This window comes from Chiloscyllium plagiosum, chromosome 27 (genome assembly GCF_004010195.1).
Source record: "Chiloscyllium plagiosum isolate BGI_BamShark_2017 chromosome 27, ASM401019v2, whole genome shotgun sequence".
NCBI lineage: Eukaryota > Metazoa > Chordata > Chondrichthyes > Orectolobiformes > Hemiscylliidae > Chiloscyllium > Chiloscyllium plagiosum.
The window spans coordinates 787,799-809,569 of NC_057736.1; the positions used below are offsets into that span (position 1 = coordinate 787,799).

The 21,771-nt window shown below is 39.5% G+C and overlaps 1 protein-coding gene across 1 annotated transcript in view; it reads right to left on the reverse strand.

Moving 5' to 3' along the window:
- The window catches only part of LOC122563454 (proto-oncogene tyrosine-protein kinase LCK-like), a 148,773-nt gene that overhangs the window by 123,264 nt on the left and 3,738 nt on the right, over window positions 1–21,771 (reverse strand). Inside the window, exon 2 of the mRNA XM_043717198.1 lies at window positions 18,971–19,264. The gene's annotated coding sequence lies outside the window, so the exon portion shown is untranslated. The remainder of the gene's footprint in view (window positions 1–18,970; window positions 19,265–21,771) is intronic.

Sequence of the window (21,771 nt, forward strand, 5' to 3'; positions counted from 1 at the left end):
CACATCCTACACACACACACTCTCTCTCACACACACACTCTCACTTACACACTCACTCAAACACACACGCACACACTCACACACACACTCACACACACACACTCACACACACACACAGACACACACTCACACACACACTCACCCTCACACATACACACACACACTCACATACACACACTCACATACACACACTCACACACACACACTCACACACACACTTACACACACACTTATACTCACACACACACACTCACACTCACACTCACACACACACACACAATCTCCATCTTGCACTGCTGAAGTAGTGCTTCTTTTCTTTGTCCATTACTTCCTGAGAGTTCTGAAGAAGGGCTTATGACCGAAACGTTGATTCTCCTGCTCCTTTGATGCTGCCTGAGCTGCTGCGCTTTTCCAGCATCACATTTTTAAGCTTCCTGAGAGTTGTTTGGTTTGATGAATGGTTTCACTGTACTTGAGCATTTCGAAGCAGGGTGGGTTCTTTGGCCAGCCAAAATGTATAATTTGTGAACTAAGTGCTGGGCAGCACAGCTGGTACCTGGTGTTGGATTATACCACTCTCCTTCACAACCAAACACAAGGGGATGATATCAGGCCGTTACTTACATGATGCAAAGCTCAGACTTGGTGCAGCCAAACTTTTCCAACTTTATAATTTCACTATTTTTCCCTTATTGCCCTTGAGAAGGTTGTGGTGAACTGCCTCCCTGAGCTGTTAGAGTCCACGTGCTGTAGTTTTGTACAGTGTTGTTAGGGTGGGGATTTCAGGATTTTGATTTGATGACACTAAAGGAAGGCCCGGTGGGGTGGCGTGGTGGCTCAGTGGTTAGCACTGCTGCCTCACAGTGCCAGGGGCCAGGTTCAATTCCTGCCTTTGGTGACTGTCAGTGGGGAGTGTGTATATTCTCCCCGTTCTGCCTAGGTTTCCTCCTGGTGCTTTGGTTTCCTCCCACAATCCAAAGATGTGCTGGTTAGGTGAATTTGTCATGCTAAGTTGCCCATTGTATTAAGTGTATTAGTCAGGGGTAAATATAGGGTACGGGAATGGGTCTGGGTGGGTTGCTCTTTGAAGGGTCAGTGTGGACTTGTTTGGCTGAAGGGCCTGTTTCCACACTGTAGGGTATCTAAACAATCTAAAAATAGTTGCAAAATGTTGTGATTGTGCATATGAGGCCAATATTGCATCAGCTGTCACCCATGAAGACTACAATGCAGAGCTTACAGAAAGGACCGAGTGTTTGTGGGCAATGAAGGGTGGTAAAGTAACCACACAAATCATGGGAAAAGCTGGTAGTTTCCACTTTGGCTGACTGTAGCACATATCTCTATGAAACTGCAGTAATGTCTGTGTTATATAGCACTTGCAAAGAATTCAATCTTAAAACTGACTTCAATTCAAGAAATAAGTAAAATTACTAGACTTCCTTACTCTTAAAACAAAACTCTTCATCTGAAAGCTCAGTAAAAACTTAAACAGGGACGATGGGACATTAAAAGAGAAAGGTGATGAAAACCTCAAACTTAGCCTTACTCTTGGCTGGAGCATTTTAAACATTAGGAATCTAATTAGATATTCCATTTGTAATGTTCCCGGCAGCAATTCTTGTCATAATAGAGTCATAGTGATGTACAGCATGGAAACAGACCCTTCGGTCCAACCCGTCCATGCCGGCCAGATATCCCAACCCAATCTAGTCCCACCTGCCAACACCCGGCCCATATCCCTCCAAACTCTTCCTATTCATATACCCATCCAAATGCCTCTTAAATGCTACAATTGTACCTGCCTCCACCACATCCTCATTCCATACACGTACCACCCTCTGCGTGAAAAGGTTGTCCCTTAGGTCTCTTTTATATCTTTCCCCTCTCACCCTAAACTTTCAAGTTTCACAACATCTTTCCGATAGGAAGGAGACCATAATGCTCATGTTTATTGAATTATGTGATTTGTGGAAGGAAAATAGCTACATTAAATGTAATAGGTACCCAAATGCTTAGCAATCATTCATGTTACAGACCAAGCAAGCACAATTCGGTGATGAGTCAGCCTTTATACATGGCAATCAGAGGAAGGGTGCAATGGAATATTTCAGCTGTGTGGAAGATATTACGATGAGACAACAGATGAGATATTACAAAGAGAAATGCCAGATAACCTGCATATAAATAAAGTCATGGGAAACTTAATCTTACAACATGTAAGCTGCCCTTTGTCTCATTTGCACCTTTTGCCTCAGAATGCAAACAAGACAAAATTCAGGTAATAGATCTGGAACTATCAAAAAACAAATCTTATCTGATCGAACTTGGCTGAAAATATCTCCATCCTCGCTAATGTTTCATAGTTTCCTTGCCAATTTTTATATCTAATATTAGCCTTAATTTGACATTGAACATTTTGCAGGATGTTCAGCCAAAAATACCCAAACGCACAACCGAGTTCAAAACAAAGGGCCCGAGTATTACCAGTTCCTTATATTATGACTACTTTTCAGTCTGTTAGTTCCCAACAGATTTGAGAGACAATCAGTTAAATTGTTTGAGTTTCTTTAAAAATAACTTGAGTGGCTGCCTCTTAGTAATTTCAGCAAGGCCTGATAAAAACAAATTAACATATTCTAAAATATTCCACAAAAACTCAGTTTAAAGCAATTTATTAGCAATTAATTGCTATCCAGTTATGTAGGCAAACTAGACTAAAAATGATATATATCATATTCAAACAGGAGCATATAAATTTGTTATTAATTCTATTATATCCTTTATGTTCCGATATAAAATATTCAAACATCTAATATGATCACCTGAAATTCCTCTCTGCCAATTTAGCAAACCCATTAATAAAGCAGTTCCAGTGACAGAGTAAGCATTCAGGCTAATATGTTGTATACTGGTATACTGGTATCTCTTAGTGTCATTTCAGAATCTAGACAATACTTATAGTCAATGAGAACACTTTTAGATTAAACACTATATGAAATGCTGAGTTTTGCAGTGGTGTCTTTTTTAAATACAATAGTATAGTTACATAAGAATACAAGCAGTAGGAGTAGGCCATTCAGCCCCTCAAACCTGTCCTGCCATTCTCTATTCCATTCTGCCCAGACCTAAACTCCTCTTTTGTATCTGTTCCGCATTGTCATAAACTTCCCAATGTTTCAAAGCCTATCTGCCCTCTCTTTCAAATATGTTCATTGATCTAACCTCCACACTCTCTGGGGCAGTGAATGTTAGACCTTCACTATCCACTGGAAAAAGGAATTCCTTTCCTTCTCAGTTTTAAATGAATGTACTCTTATTCTGTAACTATCTCCCCTAGTTTGAGAGTCTACCCACAAGTGAAAACATCTTCTCAACACCTACACTGTCACACCTCTACAGAGTCTTGTATGCTTCAATAACATCACCCCTCATTCTTTTAAATTCTAATGAATAAAATCCTAATCTGTTGAGCTGTTCTTTATAAGACAACCCTTTCATCCCATGAATCAGCCTTTATTTTATTCATTTGCTGGCTGGGCTACCATTTATTGTCCATCCCTAGATGCCCTTTGAGAAAGTGGTGGTGAGCTGCCTTCTTGAACCACTGCAGTACTTATTCTGTAAGTAGGTCACAATACTGTTAGGGATGACATCTCAGGATTTTGATCCAACAACACTGGAGGAACGGTGACATACTTCCATGTCAGGATGGTGGAGGGAAACGTGCAGATGATGGTATTCCTATGTATCTGCTGTTGTCATCCTTCTAGATGGAAGTGTTTATGGGTACGATCCAAGAATCTATGGTAAATTTCTGCAGTGCATCTTGTAAATGGTATACACTGCTACACTGAGCATCAGTGATGGAGGGAATGGCTATTTGTGAATGTGCTGCCAAACAAACAAGTGGCTTTGTCCTGGATGGTGTCAAGCTTCTTGAGTATTGAATTTGAGCGGCCTCTGATGCCAGTATATGTTTTTTTAAATATGGGAACCAAAACTACATAATACTCCAGCTGCAGCCTCATCACACAGTGTAATAAAACCTCTCTTTTTAAAACTCCAATCCCCTAATAATTAAGGCTAAAATTCCCTTTGCCTTTTTGGTCTCTTGCTGCACCTGCATGCTAACTTTTTGTGTTCCATGCACAAGAGCACCTAGATCCCTTGGCACTGTATTTTTTTGGAGTCTATTTTCAGTTAAATAGTAGTCTGCCTTCATAAATTTAGTTTTGATCACTTCAATCAGATATAATTATTCAGATGAAACAGTTGGAAATATTTAATCATAAACAGATCTTCCATAAATTAGTTGTTCTAAGCCCTATTTTAGTTGTTTTTTTGCATGTGATTAGACTGAAGGAACCAAAGTATTTCTAGGATAGTTCAAACATTTGCTGATTGTCCAGTTTGATTACAAGTCTCAACCCCAAACTTACCTAATTTATCCTTAATTTCAAAAGGAAACCAAGAAAGTGCTCACTCTTTTCATGGATACCTTTACGAAGAAAGGTTTGACACTCTGGGCCTGTATCCTACGGGTTTAGAAGAGTCAGAAGTGACTGAATTAAAATATATGAGATCCTGAGAGGATTTGGCTGGGTGGATGGAGGAAGGATGATTCCTTTTGTGGGAGAATCTAGAATGAGGGAATCAATGTTTAAAAATAAGGGGGCACTCTGTTTTAAAAAGAGATAATAAACAATTATGTCTCTCAGAGGGTTGTGAATCTTTGGAATTTCCTTCCTCAAAAAGCAGTGGCGACAGAATCTAAATATTTTAAGGCAGACATAGTCAGATTCCTAATTACCAAGGGGATAAAAGATCTTTGGGGATATGCAGAAATTTTGGATTAATGTTAAAATCAGATCAGCCATGATGCTATTGAATGTTCTGGTCTCCTTCCGATCGGAAAGATGTTGTGAAACTTGAAAGGGTTCAGAAAAGATTTACAAGGATGTTGCCAGGGTTGGAGGATCTGAGCTACAGGGAGAGGCTGAACAGGCTGGGGCTGTTTTCCCTGGAGTGTCGGAGGCTGAGGGGTGACCTTATAGAGGTTTACAAAATCATGAGGGGCATGGATAGGATAAATAAGACAAAGTCCTTTTCCCTGGGGTCGGGGAGTCCAGAACTAGAGGGCATAGGTTTAGGGTGAGAGGGGAAAGATACAAAAGAGACCTAAGGGGCAACTTTTTCACGCAGAGGGTGGTACGTGTATGGAATGAGCTGCCAGAGGAAGTGGTGGAGGCTGGTACAATTGCGACATGTAAGAGGCTTTTGGATGGGTATATGAATAGGAAGGGTTTGGAGGGATATGGCCCAGGCGCTGGCAGGTGGGACTAGATTGGGTTGGGATATCTGGTCGGCATGGATGGGTTGGGCCGAAGGGTCTGCTTCCGTGCTGTACGTCTCTCTGACTCTATAACTGAGTGGCCTTCTGTTGTTCCTTTTTCATACATTTCCATGTACTAGACATCTCCAAGTACTTCATTTCCAACTCAATACTTTTGAAGCATAATCAAAGTTATAATGCAGAGAAAAAGATATACTCAGGGCTGAAATTCATCTCAGCCTGTAACACAACATGGGAAGGTATTCACAGTCAGCTGGGCACAGTGAGAGTGCTGGTTCCTTAAAGTCCAGAAGTTTTCTCTCAGACCTACTCCATCAGTTGAACATGTAGCAAGTGCCCGATCAATGGAGGCTTCCTGAACTTTTGTTTTTCTAGCTCAGGGAGTGATGGCTAGAGTTACAGCTGAGTCTTCATGCACTGGACTTTACAAAGATACACATTACACATCATGCAACTCCAATCAACAAACCCTCTTTCAGCTGTCTCCTAATGGAAGAGGTGAATCTCTAATTAATGGGGTCACATTTAGTACAATGGTAATGCCCCTACCTCTGAGCTGGGAACCTAGGTTCAACTCCCAAGGTGTATAATAGCATGAAATAACCATGTTTGAGATCTGAAACAAGCTAAAACAGACTTGAATCAATAACTCTGTGTCACTCTCCCTCCACAGATGCTGCCAGACATGCTGCATTTCTCCAGCAATTTTCATTTTTGTTTGTGTAATAACATCGCTGATTACTTTGATTAGAAAATACCTCCCCAATTAATGTTCACTGTCTGAAGATAGTTTAAAAAACTAGTCATATGGAATAAAGATTTGGGAGGGGCCTGTAATAAGTAACAAATTGATTTATATAGCACAAATACAGGCCATTTGGCCAGTCAATTCTATGCTGGTGTCTTCTCCTCAGATGGGAAAAAGTGAGGTCTGCAGATGCTGGAGATCAGAGATGGAAATGTGTTGCTGGAAAAGCGCAGCAGGTCAGGCAGCATCTAGGGAACAGGAGAATCGACGTTTCGGGCATTAGCCCTTCTTCTCTACTCCTCAGATGTCTCATTTACCTGCTGCTCATGAAACAGGATCAGCGTACGAGATTTCTTCCTCACACATGTATCGACTCCCTCCCGAAACCAATCTACACGAAGGCTCCATAGCATCTCCATGCTCGTGATCATAAATTTTATAGTCTCATTACTGTCTGGAAACCTAAATTTACTGTTTGGTATATAAATGGTCATTTTATATTTTTGATCAAAATAAAAACCACAGAACAGAGTATGCTGGAAATCAGAAACAATGATTTGAGTCCAGTGACCCTTCAATTTTATTTTTGATTTCTCTCCACATTGCTACCAGACCTGCTGAACTTTTCCAACATTTGTTTTTGTTAAATTTTTGATCCTCAGTTTTGATCTCTCCCACGAGGAGAGATATCTTTATGTTTCCACTAGCTATTTTTCTTGAAATGAAACCTTCTCCCACACAACAGCCCCAAATGTTTAGCAGACAATGTTCAAAAGGGAGCACAGTCCTATTAACCAGACAGGTAATCTTTTAAATTGGTTGTATGCAACCCAACATTGCCAAGATGAACTTAGTTCACAACTAATAAAGAAGCTTTAGTTTGTCAGCAAAGCCACACAAAGCTTTAAATAGATCATCGTAGGTTTGGTTTTTTTTATTTGGTAGGATTCTTAAGTGTTTCTTAATGCAATGTAGAATTTTATGTACACCACCGTCTGGGTGAACAGCATTCAGGGTGACAAGTTAAATCAACATGTCGAGAATCACTGAACTGGGCTAGGCATATAAACGTGGCTACAAGAGCAGGTCAGAGGCCAGGAATCCTGCGGCAAGTAACTCACCTCCAGACTCCCCGATACCTGCCCAGTATTTACAAGATACAAGCCAGGAGTGTGATGGAATACTCCCCACTTGCCTGGATGGGTGTAGCTCCAATTACAATCAAAAAGTTTGATACCATTGATAAAACCATAAACAATAGGAGCAGGAATAGGCTATTCACTCTTTCCAGCCTGTTCGATCATTCAATAGGATCCAATATTCCTCACATTCACTTTTGATTCCCCAAATGATCAAGAATCTATCAACCTCAACTTTAAACATACACAAGGACTCTGCCCCCATGCACTCTAAGTTAAGTAGCTCCAAAGATTCCCAACCCTCTGAGAAAGAAAGGTCCTCCTCATTGGTGTCTCTTTTATTCTGAGACCATGTCTTGTGGCTGAAGACTGTCTCATGAGGGAAACATCCTCTCAGCTTTTACTCTGTTAGGCCCCTTTAGAATCCAATGTGTTTCAGTGACATCACCTTGCATTCTTCTAAACTCCAAAGGATAGAGTCCCAACCTCTTTTAAAAAAAACAAAAGAACTGCTGATGCTGGAAATCATAAACACAAGTAGAAATTGCTGGAAAATCTCAACATGTCTAGCAACATTTATGAAGAGAAATCAGAGTTAACATTTCAGATCCAGTGACCCATCCTTCAGATTTGATGGTAGTAAGAAAATGTTTTTTTTTGTGCAGAAGAGTGAACCTTTACTGAACTGTCTCCAATCATACAACACCTACAAGTGTGGAAGCAGGGCATTCAGTCCATCAAGTCCACACTGACCCTCCAAAGAACATCTCACACAGACCCATCCCCCTGCTCTATTCTTGTAACAGTACATTTCCCATAGCCCATCCACCTAATCTGCACGTCTTCGGTCTGTAATAGGAAACCAGAGCACCCAGACGAGGGAGAACGTGCAAACTCCCACATTCAACCACGGTGGAATTGAACCCAGGTTTCTGGTGCTGTGAGGCAGCACTGCTAGCCACTGAGCTACCCATCCTGCCCTATGTTGCCTGCCAATAACATATAGATTAATAAATTAATTTTCTTAAATAAGACACCAAAACTGCTCACAGTACTTCAGATGTGGTCTCACCAGCGCCTTGTACATTTCTTTAAACTTCTCTACTCTTATTCACCAACCCTCTTGAAATAAGGACCAACATTCTGTTAGCCTTGCTGAATTCCTGCTGTCCCTGGGTGCTAGCTTTTTGTATTTCATGCAGAAGTGTCCCCCTCCAAGTCCCTTTTTGTCCCCACTTTCTGCAGTTTTACTCCATTTAAATAATACTCTGTTTTTTTGTTCTTCCTTCGAAATGAATGAGTTCACATTTTTTCACATTATATTTCATTTGAAAACATTTTGTCCACTTACATAACCTATCAATATCTTTCTGTAACCCAGGACAAAGCAGCCCACATGATTGACACCACATCCGCAACCATCCACTCCTTCCACTATAAACGCCAGTACATTCTGTTCTGATATAACATGACAGTTTTATTCCTGTGTGATTCCACATTATAAGAAAATTGTGTCAAAGCAGCACCATTTAAACAAATGGGACAGGAATCACGTTATAGCCAATACATGTGAATAAGGGTTGTGTTCTACAAATAATGGTCTAAATTCTTCAAGCGCTTTATAGCAGAATCGACTATAGCAACCATGTGTACTAACTACAAGGTGCACTGCAGAAATTCACCAAAGATCCTCAGACAGCACCTTCCAAACCCATGATGACTCAGCAGAAGGACAAGGACAACAGATACCTGGGAACAACATCATCTAGAAGTTTGAGTTTGCACAAATCCTTTTATCACAAAATTCTGGAATTCCATCTTTAATGGCATTGTGGATCTACTTACATCAAATGGTCTACAGTGGTTCAAGAACACAGCTCACTACTACCCTCTCAAGAGGAATTAGGGACGGGCAATAAATGCTGACCCAGCCAGCGATGCCCATATCATGTGAATGAATAAGAAAAAGGCATCTTAGCAAAATTGTGCTTATGCAAAAAACACCAATAGACAAGAGTTTGAGACTTTCCTGACCTGCTGTGCTTTTCCAGCACCACTCTAATCGTAACTCTGATCTCCAGCCTCTGCAGTCCTCACTTTTGCCCAGTGAAGTGGGCTGCTTTGTTCTAGATGGTGTCAAGCTTCTTGAGTGTTGTTGGAGTTGCACTCATCCAGGCAATTGGGAGTATTCCATCACACTCCTGACTTGTGCCTTGGAGATGGTGGACAGGTTTTGGGGAGTGAAGGGCATTATGGGAGGCTGACACTCGGTAAACAAACCCTCGTGGGTCTTTGAAATTGCTGGACAGCTCACAATCTTTCTGCCATTGTCTGCTCCACCCGCCAACATTTTTTCTTCTTCCAGAACAGCTTGCTGTATTGTCATTGTACAGGAACCAGTAAATCTACCCAGTACCACGTCAATATGGGTTTTTTGTGGGTGTGAGTCTAGCCAGTGAGTGGCTGGTACGTTCACTCACAAAGTCAAAAGGGGAACTGGCTGGTGTGTGACAACACTGTGATATCTATTCATAGAATGATCAAAGGAATAGAATCAAAAGCTGAGAATATTTCTATATGAAAGTATTGTATTGAAGCTGAGGAGCTATAGGTGTACAGATAATGCAACCCTTTCATCAACGCTACTGGCTGAATAATCTTTGCCTCATTGTTCACGATTAATGGTTCATATCTTAACATTCACAGCACCTTCACTTTGTTCTTTTAGCAGAGGCATTACCTTGAAAAGAGCTCCAGAATTCTGTAAGTTTCACTGCTGTTCAGGAAAAGTAGACAACAGTAATAAATCATGGACTCTGGTTTCATTGTCACACCTCAAAGACTATGAAGTTTTGAATTGTGTAACTTTATTTTCCCTGTCTATACCACTCTCTCCATTTACAACCTTTTACCTTTGTTACTGTGTTTTTATTTTATATTCAGGAACAAAATTCCTTCATCTTTCACTCAAGAAAACTTTATGCTTAGCTCCTTCAGTTTAATTTAGTTCATTCTGTCTTAAGTCACATGTATGGAGCTGAGTGCTAAAAGAATTTATTGCAACTAATCAATGGGCATTTAAAAAGAGGGGAGCTGATTTTGCTCTTCTTCACCTGATCATAGCAAATTGTAGAAAGATCAGTCAAATGTCAGAGAAAAGAACTCTAGGCCCCTGTGGCACATCTATCAATGGTACAGCAATGAAACCAATGATTCTCAAGGGGCCAGAACTGGAGAAGTGTTTGTATATTGGAGGGATGTAGTCTGATGGAGGATACAGATAGGGAGAAGTGAGACTGTATAGGGATTTTAAATCAGTGATAAGAATTTGAAAATTAACGCATTGCTGGACTGGCAGCCAATGTGGTCGGCATGCACAGGTGAAGGTTACGATATGTGGAGGGTTTTGGATCAGCTCACATTTAAAGAACATGCAGTGTCCCTAATATATTGTCTCCACATTATTGTTGAGCAAGAAAACTGAGTACTTTTCGTACAAGCAAAAGGTTTCATTCAAGTTTCCTGATTAAAGTGTTCTGTCCAATTTGGAGACGAGTTAATATTTGTTTGTTTGAATCATCATTTTTTCCTTTGTTTGCACATTGAAGCATCACAGTGTTTCCCTGTGGGTGGGAACATCTTCAGCAATCACTCAATGATGTCCTGCTGTCCACCAACACCTCTGAGACTTCCCACCCAAAACAGGAGTGAGATACACATGTTATCTAAACATAGGCCGATATACAGTGAGGTTACATGAAAACATACCAACTCAATTGCATTCAATTATTTGCACCACTCTAATACTCAGTGCAAGGGATCACCTGTTTAACCTCATTGCTCAATGTTGCTATGGGCAACAGAGTGACATTTTCAATTTAAAGGGCTAAAATGCCTATGCATTCAAATGATGATGTGCATGATTTCCTTTTTAAAATGTTGGCCTTGAACATATATGGCCGCACTGAATGTGTCGAGCCATCTGGAAAATTGAAAATTACAGCAGGATTAAAAAACTTCCAGGGGTCAGAAGTAAATCTGCACAGTGGTTCAAAGTCCAGCCCTGCTGAAGAACACCAAAAATTGTGCTAAAATGGTAAGAAATATCTAGCAGTGACCCTCGCTCTGACTTTGTTCCATTCCATGAACATGCATCTCGCTTTAACATCGGTAAACTGATTGAAATTGGGAACCTTGTGTCTTTGAACAAGATTTGATTTATCATTTTAATTTAGTGAGTCATTTTGCTATTTTGATGTTGATTTATTTGATAATAAATTCTTACATGATTGTTCCAAGCAAGAGAACTGCCCATTTATCCAACAAGATGAACATTGTGCTTTGGAACTCTGTTTTTTGGTTCAGTAGAACCATCTCTTCAGTATAAATGTGTCTCAGAACTTCTAATTCAAAATATAAACTGGGATTTTGACATCAGGGTTAAAAGTAGATAGTTTGAAAAGAAAATTTTAAATCAATTGGAGATCTCAGAAGTACAAATTCTGCCTGAGGACCAACAGGCAAAGAAAAATGACAAATTTGCTACAGGTAAACATGACAATTGTTCATTTAGGAAAGGAATTGAATTCAATTAATTCAAAGATAATTAACCCATAATAGACATTGCCAATATTTAAGTTTGTATGTGGTCAAACTCAGTTGTAGTGATTATTTAGAGGAGTCAGGGATGTAAGGATGAATCCCAGAGGGCTCCCAGAAGAATAGGAGGACTAGACCCATAGCAGAACCTCAGCCAAATATGGTATCCCTTGCCCAAGTGAGTTATCTTGAGGCAGGATTTTAATGCGACATGAAAACATGTTGCAGGTCAATATCTTCAATCATTTCACTACACAGTTCATTTTTAATGGATTGAAGTGTTGGTGCAATTGGAATTAAGGCTCTGAGGATTATCTTTATCACTAAAATTTGCCAAATTTTATTGAGACTGAATCTATTAGCTTTTATATTTCAACTACCAGCACATAATAAAGATACAGCACATTTAAATTAAGCTTGCTGCTAGAATGTTAACCTGACCTGTTAAAGGAATGGCAGAATTTCAGTTTTAATAGAAGCCTTTCTCAGTGCTATTTAGCTGTAACTTCAGAATTACATGGTCTCGTGATCATTTGAAAGATTATCTCATTTAAATTATATTGGAATCCACTTATTTGTGAGCTATAACACATTACATGACTATTTAATTGCAATAAAATATTACTTAGCTGTTCCGTGAGTGTTCACTAGTTGAAAGAGAGTTTGTTGAATGATTTGGTGATCATTCCAATAAACAGATGACTATATGGACTCTTTTTTTGGAGCTTGTATGTTTTTGGCTGCCTTGACCACTTATTAGAGTTGCGATTAGATTGTGCTTATTAGAAAATAAACTGTAGCATGTATTGTCTTCAGAAGTATGTTTTTGGGGAAGGAAAAGTTGGCAGATCACATTTATATGAGTGACACCATGTTGTGTTGTAACAATATTTCTACTCATACATTGTCTACTTATAAAGAAATGAAGCAGAGTTTTCATGATGGACAGTCCCATTCAATCTGCTTTTCTATTGCAATGATTCCTGCTTTCAATAATCACCAGGTCCCATTTACATACACATTTCAGGTTTATCTCGAATTACAAAGTTTGGCAGTGAGACAACTCCCAATCTTTCACAATGCTAATCAGATCAGATTTAGTATTTTTCTAACTATTGAATGGGAGATTGGAACTGAGATTTTGTTTGGTTAGCAAGGTTCTGCAGAATAATCTCCAGATTTAGTGATTGGTGTTAACTGGGTGTATCTCAACTTCAAATGGAGATAATTCACAAACCATGGAACCTTTGTGCTTTCCATCAAAACAATTTCTTGCTGCCAACTTAGTTGATGAATGAAATTCTACCTGAAAACTATCAAATGGCCATTGTGGTAAATCTGGCTCATTTGTAAAGAACTCAATAAATGATCAGTAATTGTGATCACAAATCAGCTTAAAGACAGATATAACAACCTGAAGTAATAAGTAATACAGAAGAACAACTGAATGTTACTTCAAGGCAAGAAAAGTAGTGTACTGTGCTTTAATATTATATCCAAATAATTTCGATAAATCACAAAATGTACCAAGGAAGTTAGCAAGTGTTAGCGAGTCTTGGGTACTAAAACTACATGAAAGCTCACCTTAAAAATGTTACTCATTTTTAAAAATAAAGCAGGGGACATTTTGAAACAGTCAAGTTTAAACATCCACCAGATAAATTCTTCCAATTTAAATACCCATTTAAAAATGCATATGTTCTGGATGACTGCAGGCATGCTTAGGTTGCAGGAAGGGTTTGTTAGCTTGATAACTAGTGTTCCAGTAAAATACACTCCATCTTTTACATGAGGTATGTGCATGTCCAAATCTGATATACTTGACCTAGTAGACAGAGCTAGATTATGCTCTCAAAAACAGAACAAGCTGTTATATAAATGTAAGTAAACTATTTTTTTTTCAAAATTACTTTTGTAATGTGTCAATCATTAGATAAGTGCAAAGAAATCCTTAGATATAAAGTGTGCAGTGGCAGTGCAACAAATAAAAAGATTAATTTCAATTTTGTTTATTGAAAGAGTGCTGTGAGTTTCACACGTTTTGAATGATTTTCTAATTAACGCAATGACTATAGAAATTTTCCTCTCATTCATAGTAATTAAAAAAAAATCTACCCCCATTTTGCTCATTAGAATATCTTTGCTATAGCTGTAATGGAAAATGATATTGACATTTTTAAAACTGTAAATCCTTTTAGAATTCAAAAATACTGACTTCCCTCGGTGCAAAATTTAACTGAAAACATTGCCCAATTGGTATTTAATTGTTGCTGCTAAACTCTTATCAAATACTGAATATAGTGAAGCAAACAAAATATTCAAATTTAAAGTAGTAGCAATTGGATGCAACATACAATTCTATATGCAAAGCCACCCCCTTACATTAGTTCTTCCATTGTGCAGTAAGAATGAGAATCTGCATAATTAATATATTGCACGTTGACATTGAATTATTTCTACACTGAAGATAAAGTAAGTTTCCACCTTCTTTCTGTCAGTGTGGTTAAATTGCTCTCAGGCTACATTCACTCTGATGGTCAGTGTTAAATGGAATATTATAATATTCACGCAAATGCAGTTAGACATGTAGTAATCCTATTTAGTGCATGAACGAGCAAGAAATTACATTTTAGCCATTCAATTTATAATTTTGACTAGAATTCACCATTTCTGTTGTGAAAATGTTCTGAGAATATGTTGTATTTCAAAAAGTTTTTGTTTTAGAAAAGCTGATCGTGAAGGATAAAGTTACAGCATTGTCTTTGCTGATTTCACTGTCCTTTTGCATTGGCTTTTCTGCAGCTTTGCATTCATTTTCTCTTTGTCGGACATGTCAGACACGAATGCAGCTTCAACATGCCTTTAACTGGCCTCAGATCATAGCAATTGAAATACCCATCCCCAGAGAGGGCAAATTGAGCAAAGTATGGTAATAATCAGCAATCATTTATAGCTTTGCTGAGGAGCAGAAGTTTCCAGTTAATCACAAAATCTAACTGATGTTGAGTAATTGCCAGTTAACGCCTGGCATTCACATACAAACATCAAGTCTGGTGTTTGGGGGTCAGGCTGTAGCCAAACGCAGGGAGATGCTGAAATGAATGCTTTTGTGGTAAAACTGCTTTGCTTTTCAATTCTTGTAATGATTAATTTCTACATACTTCACCACTCGAAATCTTTTTTATTGCAATTATTAAAATATTGCTGACCAATGAGGGTTAACAGAGAAACATAGAAAATAGATGGAGGAGTAGGCCATTCAGCCCTTCGAGGCTGCTCCACCACTCAGTACGATCCTGGCTGATCATCCAAATCAATTCCCCGTACTCACTTTCTTCCCATACCCTTTGTTCCCTTTAACCTTAAGGACTATATCTAACTCCTCCTTGAAAATATTCCATGTTTTGACCTCAACTGCCTTCTGTGGCAGGAAATTCCACAAGCTCCCCTACTCTCTGGGTGAAGACATTTCTCCTCATCTCAGTCCTAAATGGCCCACCCCATATCCTTAACTGTGACTCCTGGTTCTGGACTCATTGCTCATTGGGAACTTCCTTCCTGCATTTACCCTGTCTCAACAATTTGAAGTTTAGAAAATGGGAGATGAATGCAGTGAAACCATTTTAGTGATTTAAACAAAGTTGATCAATTAATATCTCAAAGGCACATTCATATTGTCATTAAATGTTATTTCATATTTTCCAGAAACAGTAACATTCCATCTTTAAGATTTGTATCTGCAATTCAGTGCTAAAAATATTAAATTACAAATTACAGCTACACATTTTGAGTAGAAATAATCTTGAGATAGTCATCAAAATTAAAACTATGTCATAATTATGTAATACAAATAAAAAGAGCCGAGTGAGGCTCAGTTTCATGGTCCAGTTTTCCAACTTTGTTTTATAATATTGTCTTCACCCTGCCTCCCATCACTTGCCGTTGACATTCTCCTCCCATGCCTAGCTGCTCCACTGTCAACAATTCCAACGTTTTTCTGCCTCGCCTCTCAATTCCCACTTTCCACAAACTTGGATTCATCCAAAACTCTGCTGCCTGTATTCTTACTCATACAAAGTCCTTCACATCCCTTATCCACATGCTCACTGATCTACATTGGCTTGTGGTTTAACAATGCCTCAATTTTAATATGATCAAATTTTCCATGATCTCAGTCCTCCCTAGCCCTCCAACCTCTTGTAGCCCTAGAGCCCCCCCACAAACACTCAGCGTTTCATCAACTCTAGACTCCTGTACATTCCCTGCTCCCTCTGCCCCATGCTGACAGCTGACCCGAAGTGTCGGAATTCTCACTTCATACTTCTCTAACTCTACTTCTTGCTCAGAGTGTTCCTTAAAAATTATTATTTTCACCAAGACTTTAGTTACCTACCCTAACCTGTCCTTCTTTACATTGGTGTCAAATTTTATTTTATGCATTGCTTGGAAAATTTTTCTGATATAAAAGGTACTATAGAAGAATTTCAATTATCCCGCATTCGATTATCCAAAAATCAGATTAGCTGGCACGATCGCAAGGTCCCGATGCTCAGCTAAACTTTGTTATCCAACAGTCGATTAGCCCAAATTCCATTAACCGAACAAAATACTGCCCGTTCATGTCCTTTGGATAATCGAGTATCCTCTGTATATAAATATAAAAGAGAACAGAAATTGCTGGAGAAACTCAGCAGGTCAGGCCACATCTGTATAGAGAAAGCAGAGTTAACGTTACAGATTAGATTAGATTACATTACATTAGAGTGTGGAAACAGGCCCTTCGGCCCAACAAGTCCACACCGACCCGCCGAAGCGCAACCCACCCATACCCCTATATTTACCCCTTACCTAACACTATGGGCAATTTAGCATGGCCAATTCACCTGACCGTGCAAACTCCACACAGTTAGTCGCCTGAGTCGGGAATTGAACCTGGGTCTCTGGCGCTGTGAGGCAGCAGTGCTAACCACTGTGCCACCGTGCCGCCCACAAGTCCAGTGACTCTTCTTCAGATAAAGATCCTTCTTCCTCTGAAGTGGGGCCTCTGGATTCAAAGTGTTGACTTTGCTTTCTCCCCATAGACGCTGTCAGACCTGCTGAGTTTCTCCAGCAATTTCTGTTTTTGTTTCAGATTTCCAGCATCCACCTTCTTTATTTTATTTTATGAATATAGCCTGTTATTGAGATAATATACCATAAAACACTATTCTAATAAAATTCCTCTTAACATTGTGTTTTCAAATGTTTTTTGTTTGCGATTCTCATTTCCCTTCTAAAATCATTTAATCACAGCAAGTGTGTTTGTTGGAAGTGATTTTTATGCAGTACAGAGCAGATATGAATTTCCAATTGTTCAATGCAAATGAACTCCATGATACAATCTTAGCTGAAAGAATATGATTGAAATGGATAATGAGTCTCGGTGAATCTAAACTAATATCAATTCTAGAACTGAACTGGTTGGTTCAGGTGACCCAATCTAATCAGGTGCAGGCCAGGCCCAGGTGAAATTAGTGAATCCAGGCTACGGTAGTTTCAATGAAATCTCTAGTGGTTAAAGCCTTTGAAAAATGGAAAAAAAAAGATGGAAACAATGGACTCATTGAACAGAATTGTAATGTCCTCAGCTTTAAAGGGAGTACCCTGTTTTGGATCAGGATTTCACATTTGATTTTGTTCCTGGTTGGCTCACAAATATTCATCCCCATTGAATAGACCCTGCCCTGGGACTGTGTGAATTTTGTGTCGAGACACAAGAAGCTAACATGAACGAACAAGTCCTTGTAGATACTCAAGAACAATCATGCAGACAGATAGTGGTGAAAAAAATGTTGTAATTATTAATTTTCTTCATTTTATAAATGTGATGCCCATTTTACAACTGCTGGGGATAAAATCTTGTGAATGTATAAATTACAAATATATACCATTAATTATGTCAGTAATATTTTCCAGTCTTAAACTTTCAGTCTATTTTCATTTTCTATCTATCGCTGACTTATATGAAAGAGGATGTCACGTTGAATTGGGTCTGGTTAGTTCAGTCAGTGAGAATGGCCAGTGTGTGGTTTAGAATAACAGCAACTGCACAGGTTTAATTCCTATGCTGACTGAGTTGGTATAGGACCAGCCTTCTCACCCTGCCCCAGACAGTGGACGGCGATGACAAACTATCAATCAAACGAGCCACCAAGACGACAATTCAGGATGAAGCTTCAAGAGACAATAAACCCAGAATCTGCTGTAAGGCAGGGCAAACAACAATGAATGCATGTTGTATACCCATGTGATCACATCCATTGTTATATCAGAGCTGTTTCTGGCTGTGCAGGCATACTTCTCATAATGCCTTGTAATTCCAAAAAGCATTCATGTGAATTAAATTATATAAATGCACATTAGTTAAGAAGGTATTTGCCATGCCCAGACTCTAGCTAAAAAGGAATTTTATATTTGAGTAGCGAGGTTGAGTGAAACAGCAATAAAACAACACCTCACCCTGAACAGAATACTGGTGATGGCTGGAAATAGACTTCTCAATTCCTGGAACAGACAGAATTCTTTTCAATGCTTTCTGTATGACCAGAAAATCAGTTAAAAACAGGACACGTAAGAGTTACGGTTATAAACTTAACAGAAAAGGAAGCCTTGGACAATGTTTATTTTATTTTTTAATTCCCCTCTTCATTAACCTGAAGTAAACAGTTAATGTGTCTATTTTACTGCCACACATTTTAGAAAATGGCATCTGGATATGCTACAGCCTAGAGTTGTACATACATTGAGCCAGTGGGTTGTAGGAGTTAGAATTCTGCAGAATATTATATTCTGATACATTACATATTAAACAATATTTCAGTTTTATAGTGAGATGCAATTAGTTCATCCAGGGACATATTACTTTCATTCTGTGAAAGTTTGCAAGCTTCTCAATTGTTCTGAACTTCAGGGAGAATCAGATGCAATCTTACTTCAAAATACAAATCCTAACTCTATACATAGTAATCCACAAAGAGGAAAATATGCTTTTACATTGGATTGAAGATGGCTTTGATAATAAGGTGTTTCAGAGCTGTAAAAAATGATGTGTAAGATACTGCAGAAGCTCTTCAAAAACTTTTAACTTACCTTTTTATTTGCTTGTGAACTTTATCTCCTCTACATGGTATAATTGGCTAAAGGTGGTGAAAATGTTGATACTCCTTTTGTTCAAAATAGTTGGATTTTGAGGCGAGAGGAAATCGTACAAGCCCAATCTCAGTGAAGTAAACCCATCGAATTAATTGATCTGTTCCCCACACACTGTTGTTGTTTAATCGCTCAGCACCTTGTGATCATACGTGGCATTTACCTCAGAAATTCTTTGTCTTTTCTGACAAATCGCCTCATCTCCACAGCCAGCAAGAGGCAACCGACCACTTCCTGTTGAAATGAGCAATACCAGAGAAACTGAGAAGATTGTTGCGACTGACTCTGGGGTTCCTCACTGCAGGTGCATTTGATTCAATAGCAGAATTAAGTGCAATGGAAAACAGTGAAAACAGTTTGTTTTAATGAAGAACAACAATGCCACAGTGCAAGAGAAATGACCAGCTACTATGAGATAGAGAACCTCAGGCCTGCTCCCAAGGGTCATCAACCCACAGGTAAAGCTGCCTTGGCCATTGGGAATCCTACTAAAAAAAGTCCCAGAATAATGCAGCAAGTGGCAGGATGTCACTCAGCTGCTGTGAGGCTGGAATCTTCAGCAATGTAGAGGAACCATCTCCAATACATCCATTTGGACTTGATATTAACCCCAGCTGCGTAAATTGGAAATTTCTGCCTTTCTTAATGATAACAAGAGACTCTCTTAGGGCACAGTGGTAATGTCCCTATCTCTAAGCCAGGACGCCTAAGTTCAAGCCCCTCTTGCTCCAGAAGTGTGTGAAAATATCTCTGAGAAAGGTGATCTGAAAATATCTTCCTCATGTTAATAGTCCTTTCATTAAAGATTACAAAATGACTAAATGATCTTCTGTTGTTAAAAACTTAGTAACAATTTGATTATTGTAAATAGCTCGTTCAATTTTTTTTCTCTCTCAAGCCCCGGAGATAAATGCCAACCTCAGCTAATTCCACTGGCTTGCTGTGTCACAGTCAAATCAATCATTTCCCGTTGACACTGCTCAGTCTGTATAGGGCAGCTATCATTGTGTCTATCATCGAACTCAATTTGCAAATGTCCTGGCAAAGCTGGGTGCTCACACATCTCAGGGAATGTCTAGAGTCTGGAACAATTTGAGTAGAATCTTTCAAGGCCCTGACAATGGCAAGTCAGTTGGGAAAACACACAAGATTGAAAAATGGAGATTTCTGAAGTTGAGAAAAAGAAGCCTGATTCCCATTTAAGGTTTTAAAGACAAGACTAGACCGTGCTGATGAGTGGCAAGGGCAAATGTTGGCAAGCTTTAATATCTCATTATTAACAAGTTTTGCTTCACTTACCTGCAATTTGCTGAATGCCAACAATTCCCAATATGAGAGTCAGAGTAGACTGTCCTCTGCCTTGATCAATCATTCCCAATATTTCAGGGCACACTCCACAGGCAGTGAGCTGCACCACCACCACCCTGCCTCCCCCAGCACCACTGCCTCCCTGCCCATAGAGGTTGGCACTGAATATACACCTGGCATTCTTTTCGGATACAGTCAGCATCCACGTCATAAATCAGAACAGATTGAATCTCAGCACTCCTCGCTTTGCACTCACTCACTTTGGACCTTCTTGGATGCTCATAGCAATTCTGCCTCACCTTGACCTTACAGAACTTACAGTTTCACGGTACACCTGTCCTGCCTTCGCCTTTAGCGCAGACTCAGAGCCAGCCAGGTTGACGTTTCCCAGCTGTGATCAGCCCAGGGGGCAGCATGGTTTGCTGTATTGCATGGTGCTGCATCAATCTCCCACTCACACCATGTGACAACAGCTAACACACAAACACACTGCATGTGCCTCAGTCAAACAGCCATGCCTCAATGTCTAAGGAAAGTGTCCTCAATCAAGCCAAGGCTGACTGATATCAGTCAGAGGTTACGAGCACAGTAGGTCAAGGTTCAATATCAATCCAGGGGCGTGTACACAGATACTTGGCCACACAATGGTAGAGTCAGAGGAAAGTCATCCTGAAAAGATAGTTATCAGGCACAGGGAAATGCAGAGGATATTTTGCATCAGGCATCAAACATCCCTTTAATATCAGAGAATATGGGGAAGAATTAAGTACCATTACCCTCATTCGAGAACAAACTATAGGAGCTAAAGGAAGATAAGTCCCCTGGCCCTGATGGTTTACATCCTAAGATCCTAAAGGGAGTAGCTACAGAATAGAGATAGGGGATGCATGGGTTGTGATTTTCCAAAAATCCTTGAATTCTGGAGAAAAAAACCCAAAGAATTTGATCTCTATTCAAAAAGAGAAGGATGTAAAAAGTGGGTAACTATAGGCTGAATATCCCAACATCTATTGTTAGGAAAATGTTGGAATCAATTTTTAATGAAGTAATTGAAGAAGATTTGAAAAATCTTAATCTAATCAAGCAAAGTCAGCATGGCTTCATGAAAGGGAAACTGTGTCTGACTAAGTTATTAGAGTTTTTTGAGGAAGTCTCAACCAGAGTGGGTAGAGAGGAACCAGTTCGAGTTGGAGTTAGACTTCTCGAAGGCATTGAATGAGGTATTTAAAAATGTGCTGCTGGAAAAGCGCAGCAGGTCAGGCAGCATCAAAGGAGAAGGAGAATTGACATTTCGGGCATAAGCCCTTCTTCAGGAATGAGGAGGGTGTGCCAAGCAGGCTAAGATAAAAGGTAGGGAGGAGGGACTTGGGGGAGGGGCGCTGGGAATGCGATAGGTGGAAGGAGGTTAAGGTGAGGGTGATAGGCCGGAGAGG